We start from the raw sequence: 12054 nt of genomic DNA on the forward strand, positions 1-12054 counted from the left end.
TCCATAACCGAGAAATATTTCCTTAGTCCTAGAAGGATAATTTTGACCGCTGTCCAGTGATCTACTCCTAGATCAAAATTGTACTCCCTTGCCAAACTCAGGGTAGGGTATACAATAGGTCTAGTACACAACATGGCATACTTTATAGAACCTATGGCTGAGGCATAGGGAATGACTTTCATTCTCTCTCTGTCTTCTGCCGTGTTCGGGCTTTAAGTCTTACTCAACTTCATACCTTGCAACACAGGCGAGAACTCTTTATTTGACTGTTCCATTTTGAACTAGTTCAAAAACTTGTCAAGGTGTGTACTCATTGAAAAAACATATCAAGCGTCTTGATCTATCTCTATAGATCTTGATGCTCAATATGTAAGTACCTTCACCGAGGTCTTTCTTTGAAATACTCCTTTAAAACACTCCTTTATGCTTTTCTAGAAAATTCTACATCATTTCCGATCAACAATATGTCATTCACATATACTTATCAGAAAGGCTGTAGTGCTCCCACTCACTTTCTTGTAAATACAGGCTTCACCGCAAGTCTGTATAAAACTATATACTTTGATCAACTTATCAAAGCATATATTCCAACTCCGAGATGCTTGCACCAGTCCATAGATGGATCGCTGGAGCTTGCACATTTTGTTAACACCTTTAGGATTGACAAAACCTTCTGGTTGCATCATATACAACTCTTCTTTAATAAATCCATTAAGGAATGCAGTTTTGTTATCCATTTGCCAGATTTCATAAAATGCGGCAATTGCTAACATGATTCAGACAGACTTAAGCATCGCTACGAGTGAGAAAATCTCATCGTAGTCAACACCATGAACTTGTCGAAAACCCTTCGCGGCAAGTCGAGCTTTGTAGATAGTAACACTACCATCAGCGTCCGTCTTCCTCTTGAAGATCCATTTATTCTCAATGGCTTGCCGATCATCAGGCAATTCCACCAAAGTCCATACTTTGTTTTCATACATGGATCCTATCTCAGATTTCATGGCCTTAAACCATTTTGCGGAATATGGGCTCATCATCGCTTCCTCATAGTTCATAGGTTCGTCATGGTCTAGTAACATGACTTCCAGAACCGGATTACTGTACCACTCTGGTTGACCTATGAGGTTTGGTAGTAACTTGATCTGAAGTTTCATGATCATCATCATTAACTTCCTCACTAATTGGTGTAGGCATCACTGGAACTGATTTCCGTGATGATCTACTTTCCAATTTGGGAGAAGGTACAATTACCTAATCAAGTTCTACTTTCCTCCCACTCACTTCTTTCGAGAGAAACTCCTTCTCTAGAAAGTATCCATTTTTAGCAATGAATATCTTGCCTTCGGATCCGATGAAGACACATTTCTCCGATTTGGGTTCGAGCTTATCAGGTTGAAACTTTTTCACATAAGCATCGCCGCCCCAAACTTTAAGAAACGACAACTTAGGTTTCTTGCCAAACCACAGTTCATATGGTGTCATCTCAATGGATTTAGATGTTGCCCTATTTAACGTGAATGCAGTTGTCTCTAATGCATAACCCCGAAACGATAGCGGTAAATCAGTATGAGACATCATAGATCGCACCATATCTAATAAAGTGCGGTTACGACGTTCGGACACACCATTACGCTGTGGTGTTCCGGGTGGCGTGAGTTGCGAAACTATTCCGCATTGTTTCAAATGAAGACCAAACTCGTAACTCAAATATTCTTCTCCACGATCAGATCGTAGAAACTTTATTTTCTTGTTATGATGATTTTCTACTTCACTCTGAAATTCTTTGAACTTTTCAAATGTTTCAGACTTATGTTTCATTAAGTAGATATACCCATATCTGCTCAAATAATCTGTGAAGGTCAGAAAATAACGATACCCGCCGCGAGCCTCAACACTCATCGGACCGCATACATCAATATGTATTATTTCCAACAAGTCAGTTGCTCGCTCCATTGTTCCAGAGAACGGAGTCTTAGTCATCTTGCCCATGAGGCATGGTTCACAAGCATCAAATGATTCATAATCAAGTGATTCCACAAGTCCATCAGCATGGAGTTTCTTCATGCGCTTTTACACCAATATGACCTAAACGGCAGTGCCACAAATAAGTTGCACTATTATTATTAACTTTGCATCTTTTGGCTTCAATATTTATGAATATGTGTATCACTACGATCGAGATTCAATAAACCATTTATATTGAGTGTATGACCGTAGAAGGTTTTCTTCATGTATTCTTTGACTTAAATGAATAACCGTATCGCAATAAACATGATCCAATCATATTCATGCTCAACGCAAACACCAAATAACATTTATTTTAGGTTCAACACTAATCCTGAAGGTAAAGGGAGTATGCGATGGCGATCTTATCAACCTTGGAATCACTTCTAACACACATCATCACCTCGCCCTTAACTAGTGTCTGTTTATTTTGCAACTCCCGTTTCGAGTTACTACTCTTAGCAACTGAACCAGTATCAAATACCGAGGGGTTGCTATAAACATTAGTAAAGTACACATCAATAACATGTATATCAAATATACCTTTGTTCACTTTGCCATCCTTCTTATCCACCAAGTATCTAGGGCAGTTCCACTTCTAGTGACCATTTCCTTTGTAGTAGAAGCACTCAGTTTCAGGCTTAAGTCTAGCTTTGGGTTTCTTCACGGGAGTGACAACTTGCTTGTCATTCTTCTTGAAGTTCCCTTCCTATCCCATTTTCCTTTACTTGTAACTAGTGGTCTTGTTAACCATCAACACTTGATGCTATTTCTTGATTTCTACCTTCGCCGATTTCAGCATCGCGAAGAGCTCGGGAATTACTTTTGTCATCCCTTGCATATTAAAGTTTATCACGAAGTTCTAGTAACTTGGTGATAGTGACTAGAGAACTTTGTCAATTACTATCTTATCTGGAAGATTAACTCCCACTTGATTCAAGCAATTGTAGTACCCAGACAATCTGAGCACATGCTCATTGGTTGAGCTATTCTCCTCCATCTTGTAGGCAAAGTAGTGTCAGAGGTCTCATACCTCTTGACACGGGCATGCGTATGAAATACCAATTTCAACTCTTGGAACATCTTATATGCTCTGTGGTGTTCAAAACATTTTTGAAGTCCCGGTTCTAAGCCGTAAAGCATGGTGCACTAAATTATCAAGTAGTCATCATACCAAGCTTGTCAAACATTCATAACGTCTGCATCCGCTCCTGCAATAGGTCTGTCACCTAACGGTGCATCAAGGACATAATTCTTCTGTGCAGCAATGAGGATAATCCTCACATCACGGACCTAGTCCGCATTATTGCTACTATCATCTTTCAACATAGTTTTTCTCTAGGAACATATCAAAAATAAACGGGGAGCTACATCGAGAGCTATTAATCTACAACATAATTATGCAAATACTATCAGGACTAAGTTCATGATAAATTAAAGTTCAATTAATCATATTACTTAAGAACTCCCACTTAGATAGACATCCCTTTAATCATCTAAGTGATCACGTGATCCATATCAACTAAACCATGTCCAATCATCACGTGAGATGGAGTATTTTTCAATGGTGAACATCACTATGTTGATCATATCTACTATATGATTCACGCTCGACCTTTCGGTCTCAGTGTTCCGAGGCCATATCTGCATATGCTAGGCTCGTCAGGTTTAACCCAAGTATTCTGCGTGTGCAAAACTGGCTTGCACCCGTTGTATGTGAACGTAGAGCTTATCACACCCGATCTTCACATGGTGTCTCAGCACGAAGAACCGTCGCAACGGTGCATACTCAGGGAGAACACTTATACCTTGAAATTTTAGTGAGGGATCATCTTATAATGCTACCGCTGTACTAAGCAAAATAAGATGCATAATAGGATAAACATCACATGCAATCAAATAAGTGATACGATATGGCCATCATCATCTTGTGCCTTTGATCTCCATCTCCAAAGCACCGTCATGATCACCATCGTCACCGGCTTGACACCTTGATCTCCATCGAAGCATCGTTGTTGTCTCACCAACTATTGCTTCTACGACTATCGCTACCTCTTAGTGATAAAGTAAAGCAATTACATGGCGATTGCATTTCATACAATAAAGCGAGAACCATATGGCTCCTACCAGTTGCCTATAACTGTTACAAACCATGATCATCTCATACAACAAATTATATATCATCACGTCTTGACCATATCACATCACAGCAAGCCCGGCAAAAACAAGTTAGACGTCCTCTACTTTATTTTTGCAAGTTTTACGTGGCTGCTACGGGCTTCTAGCAAGAACCGTTCTTACCTACGAATCAAAACCACAACGATTTTCATCAAGTGTGCTGTTTTAACCTTCAGCAAGGACCGGGCGTAGTCACACTCGATTCAACTAAAGTTGGAGAAACAGACACCCACTAGCCACCTGTATGCAAAGCACGGCGGTAGAACCAGTCTCCTGAACGCGGTCATGTAATGTCGGTCTGGGCCGCTTCATCCAACAATACCGCCGAATCAAAGTATGACATGCTGGTAAGTAGTATGACTATTATCGCCCACAACTCTTTGTGCTCTACTCGTGCATATAACATCTACGTATAGATCTGGCTCTGATACCATTGTTGGGGAACGCAGTAATTTCAAAAAAATTGCCTACGATCACGCAAGATCTATCTAGGAGAAGCATCGCAACGAGCGGGGAGAGTGTGTCCACGTACCCTTGTACACCGAAAGCGGAAGCGTTTAGTAACGCGGTTGATATAGTCGAACGTCTTCGCGATCCAACCTATCCAAGTACCGAACGCACGGCACCTCCGCGATCTGCACACGTTCAGCTCGGTGACGTCCCCCAAACTCGTGATCCAGTTGAGGCCGAGGGATAGTTTCGTCAGCACGACGGCGTGGTGACGGTGATGAAGTTACCGGCGCAAGGCTTCACCTAAGCACTACGACGGTATGACCGAGGTGTTGAACTGTGGAGGGGGGCACCGCACACGGCTAAGAGATTGTCTGCTGTGCCTTTGGGGTGCCCCCTGCCCCCGAATATAATGGAGGGGAGGAGGAGGCCGACCAACAAGGGGCGCGCTTGGGAGAGGGGAGTCCTACTAGGACTCCAGTCTTAGTAGGATTCGGCGCCACCCTTTTTTACTTCTATCGGAGGGGGAAAAGGGGAAGGAGAGGGAGTAGGAGAAGGAAAGGGGGGTGGGGCCCCCTTCCCAAGTCCAATTCGGCCCCTCCCTTGTGGGGGGAGCACCAGCCCCTTGTGGGCTGGTTAGCCTCCCTCCTATGGCCCATAAGGCCCATATCTTTCCCCGGGGGGGTTCCGGTAACCTCCCGGTACTCCGGAAAAATGCCCGAATCACTCGGAACCATTCCGATGTCCGAATGCAACCTTCCAATATATGGATCTTTACCTCTCGACCATTTCGAGACTCCTCGTCATGTCCGTGATCTCATCCGGGACTCCGAACAAACTTCGGTACATCAAATCACATAACTCATAATACAAATCATCATCGAACGTTAAGCGTGCGGACCCTACGGGTTCAACAACTATGTAGACACGACTGAGACACATCTTCGGTTAATAACCAATAGCAGAACCTGGATGCTCATATTGGCTCCTACATATTCTACGAAGATCTTTATCGGTCAAACCGCATAACAACATACATTGTTCCCTTTGTCATCGGTATGTTACTTGCCCGAGATTCGATCGTCGGTATCATCATACCTAGTTCAATCTCGTTGCTGGCAAGTCTCTTTACTCGTTCTGTAATGCATCATCTCGCAACTAACTCATTAGTCACATTGCTTGGAAGGCTTATAGTGATGTGCATTACCGAGAGGGCCCAGACATACCTCTCCGATACATGGAGTGACAAATCCTAATCTCGATCTATGCCAACCCAACAAACACCTTCGGAGACTCCTGTAGAGCATCTTTATAATCACCCACTTACGTTGTGACGTTTGATAGCACACAAGGTGTTCCTCCGGTATTCGGGAGTTGCATAATCTCATAGTCTGAGGAACATGTATAAGTCATGAGAAAGCAGTGGCAATGAAACTGAAACGATCATAATGCTAAGCTAATGAATGGGTCTTGTCCATCACATCGTTCTCTAATGATGTGATCCCGTTCATCAAATGACAACACATGTCTATGGCTAGGAAACTTAACCATCTTTGATTAACGAGCTAGTCAAGTAGAGGCATACTAGGGACACTCTGTTTGTCTATGTATTCACACATGTACTAAGTTTCCGGTTAATACAATTCTAGCATGAATAATAAACATTTATCATGAAATAAGGAAATAAATAATAACTTTATTATTGCCTCTAGGGCATATTTCCTTCACCCCCCCCCCGCGCCGGCATGGAGCTCTTCTCCCACACCGACCCATCCAGACGGCCACGTTCGAGCAACAAGATGGTGGTCGCCACCCCGGGGCTGGAGCACGCGAGTACATCCTCCGCCAGCACGCAGTCACCCTCACGGCTGCGGACCGATCGCACGCCACGAGCCCCATGGTGGTGGGCAAGGCTATCGACGAGCAGCTGCGCACCCCTGCCCACCAGCTTCGGGGCACAACGCACCACCCCGAGGCGTTCCTGGTGCACTTTGACATGCCGGCGCATCGGGACAACGCTGTCCGCCGCGGCGTGCTCAAGGTGGACGGCTGCAAGTAGTTCGTCCGCACGTGGCGCCCCGAAGACCACGCGGCCATCCTGAAGCTGTCGCTGCATGTCCGCATCATCGTCGAGAACCTGCCCATGCAGTTCTGGAGCCTGGAGGGAGCGGATGAGGCGTTCGGCGACTTCGGCCGCATCGACCGCCTCGACAGCCGCACGCACGAACGCGGTCACGCCAAGGCATTCGCGTGCTGGCTGTGGGGCTGGGATGTGGCGCAAATCCCCACAAAGAGGGCGTTGTGGGTGCTCAAGCGCGGAGCTGGACGCGTCGACGAGATCATCGGCTTCTCCCCGCCGGACCGCAACGTCCCTCCTCCACCGGGCGTGCACCGCTACGACCTGCTCATCCACGTAGATAGGGTAGAGGCCTGGACCCCGCTCTCGCCGCGATCCTCGCACTTCGGCCAGAGTGGGCTTCCATCATCATCGGAGGAAGACAACCGCCCGCTTCCACGCACGGAGCCGGGCACCTGGGTGGGGGGCGTGGAGGACGACCAGGCCAAGGCTAGGCGCAGCATTCCCCGGGTGACCTCTACGGGCTGCAGCTGCTGCCCCGTCCTCGGAGAGCATCACGACCAAGACGGCAATGATCAGGGCTGCCACGGCGGGCTCTCCTGGAAGAACACGCTGCTGGGCAGGGTTCGGAGGCCCGCATGCAGGGCGCCGACGGCGGAGGCCACGTGCCGCCGCAGCAGAACCCCCACCTCGCGTCAACATTAGGCCGGTGCCAGAGGGCGTGATGACCCACAAGTATAGGGGATCAATTTTAGCTCTTTTCAATAAGTAAGAGTGTCAAACCCAACGAGGAGCAGAAGGAAATGACAAGTAGTTTTCAGTAAGGTAATGTCTGCAAGTGCTGAAACTGTAAGTAGCAAGTAGTTTGATAGCAAGATAATTTGTAACGAGCAAGTAACGATAGTAGCAATAAGTATGCAGCAAGGTAACCCAATCCTTTTGAGGCAAAGGACAGGCCAAAACGGTCTCTTATGATAAGCAAAGTGTTCTTGAGGGTGCACGGGAATTTCATCTAGTCACTTTCATCATGTTGGTTTGATTTGTGTTCGCTACTTTGATAATTTGATATGTGGGCTGACCGGTGCTTAGGTGTTGTTCTTACTTGAACAAACCTCCTACTTATGATTAACCCTCCCGCAAGCATCCGCAACTACAAGAAAAGTATTAAGAATAAGTTCTAACCATAGCATTAAACTTTAGGATCCAATCGGTCCCTTACGGAATAGTGCATAAACTGGGGTTTAAGTTTCTATCACTCTCGCAACCCACCATCTATTTACTACTCCACAATGCATTCCCTTAGTCCCAAATATGGTGAAGTGTCATGTAGTCGACGTTCACATGACACCACTAAGGGAATCACAACATACATACAATCAAAATATCGAACACACATATCAACTAGCAACATGATTTCTCCCGTGACCTCAAGAACAAAAGAAACTACTCACAAATAATCAACATGCTCGGTATTAATATGCATAATGGATCTGAACATATAATATTCCACCAAATAAACCATATAGTAATCAACTACAAGATGTAATCAACACTACTAGTCACCCCCTAGCAACAATCTATAGTTTCGGTAACAAGATTGAATACAAGAGATGAACTAGGGTTTGAGATGAGATGGTGCTGGTGAAGATGTTGATGGAGATTGCCCTCCCCAAGATGGGAGAGTTGTTGGTGATGATGATGACGATGATTTCCCCCTCCGGGAGTGAAGTTCCCCCGGCAGAATCGCTCCGCCGGAGGGCAAAAGTGCTCCTGCCCAAGTTCCGCCTCGAGACGGTGGCCCCCCTCTGGTGTTTATTGGCTCCAATATTTCTTAAATATTCCAAAAAAAATCCTCGTGGAGTTTCAGCTCATTTGGAGTTGTGCAGAATAGGTGGCATGATGTAGCTTTTTTGGGTCCAGATTTCCAGCTGCCAGAATTCTCCCTCTTGGTGTGTTCCTTGCAAATTATGAGAGAAAAGGCATTAGTATTACTCTGAAAAGCATTATTATGGATAAAAACATTGTAAATAACAGTAAGAAAACATGATGCAAAATGGACGTATCAACTCCCCCAAGCTTAGACCTCGCTTGTCCTCAAGCGAAAACCGAAATCGAAAAACATGTCCACATGCTCTGAGAGAGAGGTGCCGATAAAAACAAAATACGGACATAGAAGCATCATGTTGATTATTATAACAGCAACAAAATTAAACATAGGACTTTTATCATTGAACTTGCACCATATACTCCCCATGAACAAGTAACAGTTCATCACACAATCGATGTATAAAGCAAAAACTCTATTAGAAACCAACAAACTATGTTCTCAGTCAACTTTGCAACTACAATTCATCATCTTTTCAGGAAGGGTCACGTGTCGGGGCCTTTAGGCAAGTCCACATACTCAACCATCATATAGTCTTCTATGATTGCTAACACTCACCGAGTACACATGAGCAAAACGTTTCAACCGGACACATAGAAAGATAGGCGCTTATAGTTTCGCCTCCCAACATACTCACCTCAAGGGTGATGTCAACAATAATAACTCATGCTATCTATATTCAACTGGACATATGTGCCTAGATCTTTCCTCACCACACGATGCTTGCCAAAAGAGAAAAATAGAAGGAATAGAAGGAAAACTTTGACTCTTTGCATAAAAGTAAATACATAAAAGTAAAGGATAGGCCCTTCGCAGAGGGAAGCAGAGGGTGCCATGCGTTTAATTTGTTTGCATGCTCAACCCCTTAGTGCAAAAGAATGTCACGTTACATTGTCCCTTAAGATGACGACCTTTATTATGCAGTCTATCGCTTTTATTCTTTGTCATCCAAGTTCGTGCAACGCTCAATTTTCTCTTACACTAAACGATCTCACATATTTAGAAGCAATTTTTATTGCCTTTTTGCACCGATGACAACTTACTTGAGGGATCTTGTTCAATCCATAGGTAGGTATGGTGGACACTTGAAAAGGATTCGGGTTTAAGGGTTTTTGGATGCACAAGTAGTATCTCTACTTAGTGCGGAATTTTTGGCTAGCAAAGATAGGGCCAAGCATCACATGTTAAAGGATCCATGACAATATGACTTCTATGTGAATATAAACATACATAAACCATTACGTTGTCTTCCTTGTCCAACGTCAACAATTTTGACATATAATATTTTGATGAGGGCTCACAATCACAAAAGGTTTCTAGGATAGTATATTTATATGTGAATCTTTCCTTTCCTCATTAATTCTTTCATGAGTTGCATCACTGACCAATGCTATGTTTGTCAATATCTAATAAAATTTTCTTACTTATACTTTTCCTTATGTGGTGCTATCACCTACCATAGGATTAGTATATGATCTTATTGATTTATTTCCTTTCTTTTGTTTGCTTTCTTTCTCTTTTTCTTTTCTTTATTTGCAACAAGGAAGTAAAGAAATTAAAAACTCTAACTAACTTTATTATATAACTTGCACACGATAACAATGATAGATCACTAAGCAAACTCTCAAAGAAGAAAAGATTGAACTAAGCTTTATTCATCTAAGCAAAAGATTGAACTAAGATAAGTAAAAGCAAAAAGATAGTGGGATGATACGATACCGGGGCACCTCCCCCAAGCTTGGCGGAAGCCAAGGGGAGTGCGCATACCCGATACTCAGTTCTCCTTTGGTGGTGAAGAAGGTGATGAAGCGCCCCCCCCTGACGGTGTCCGTAGGCTTCTCCCTCTTCATCTCGATCCTCACCAGCCAAGCATCTCCTTCCATGTGGTTGGAGGAGAAGGAAGACATGATGCCTAGCTTGACAAATCTGACCAGAAACAACAAGAAAAGAGAACAGAGGATTTTCGTACTACGTACCTCCTTATTTTGACGATTCTGGAGGGTTCCGGAAGGACTCTTTTATGTGTTCTTCCAGTGTCAAAGTTTGTACAATATTGCTTTCAACATTAATAGGCATACCTGAGACATAATGCTTTATTCGTTTCCCGTTGACAACCTTCGGGTTAGTGCCTTCGAAATTATTTATTTTGATGGCTCCAGACCGGTAAACCTCCTCGATGACATAGGGGCCTTCCCATTTTGAGAGGAGTTTGCCTGCAAAGAATCTAACACGAGAGTTGTACAAAAGAACACACTCTCGGACTTTAAACTCGCGTTTTTGAATTCTTTTGTCATGCCACCTTTTAACTTTTTCTTTGAATAACTTTGCTTTTTCATAAGCTTGGGTTCTCCATTCATCTAATGAGCTTATATCAAATAGCCTCTTTTCACCAGCAAGTTTGAAGTCATAGTTAAGTTGTTTAACTACCCAATATGCTTTATGTTCTAACTCAAGAGGTAAATGACAAGCTTTTCCATAAACCATTTTATAAGGAGACATACCCATAGGATTTTTATAAGCTGTTCTGTAATCCCAAAGTGCATCATCTAATTTCTTAGACCAATTCTTCCTGGACCTATTAACAGTTTTTTGCAAAATTAATTTTATTTCTCTATTGCTAAGCTCAACTTGACCACTAGACTGAGGATGATAAGGTGATGCAATTCTATGGATAACATCATACTTAGCAAGCATCTTACGAAAAGCACCATGAATAAAGTGTGAACCACCATCAGTCATTAAATATCTAGGGACTCCAAACCTTGGGAATATAACTTCCTTGAGCATTTTAATAGAGGTGTTGTGATCAGCACTACTAGTTGGATAGCTTCTCCCATTTAGTAACATAATCAACAGCAACTAAAATATGTGTATACCCATTAGAGGAAGGAAAAGGTCCCATATAATCAAATCCCCAAACATCAAATGGTTCAACAGCAAGGGAATAGTTCATAGGCATTTCTTGACATTTACCAATATTACCTATTCTTTGGCATTCATCACAAGACGAGACAAACTTACGAGCATCCTTGAAGAGAGTAGGCCAATAAAATCCAGACAGCAATACCTTATGAGCAGTTCTATCTCCAGCATGATGCCCTCCATATGGTTCAAAGTGACATTTCCATAGGATTTGTCCCTGTTCATGCTCAAGTACACAACGTCTAATAATACCACCTACTCCTTCTTTATAAAGATGTGGGTCATCCCAAAAGTAATGTCTTAAATCATAGAAGAATTTTTTCTTTTGTTGGTAAGTAAAGCTAGGTGGTAAATATTTAGCAACAATGTAATTAGCATAGTCAGCATACCAAGGAGTACTATTAGCAACATTTATTGTAGCTAACTGCTCATCAGGAAAACTATCATCAATAGGAAGTGGGTCATCAAGCACATTTTTAAGCCTAGACAAGTTGTCAGCTATGGGGTTCTCAACTCCTTTTCTATCAATAATATG

Source organism: Aegilops tauschii, chromosome 3, assembly GCF_002575655.3.
Source record: "Aegilops tauschii subsp. strangulata cultivar AL8/78 chromosome 3, Aet v6.0, whole genome shotgun sequence".
NCBI lineage: Eukaryota > Viridiplantae > Streptophyta > Magnoliopsida > Poales > Poaceae > Aegilops > Aegilops tauschii.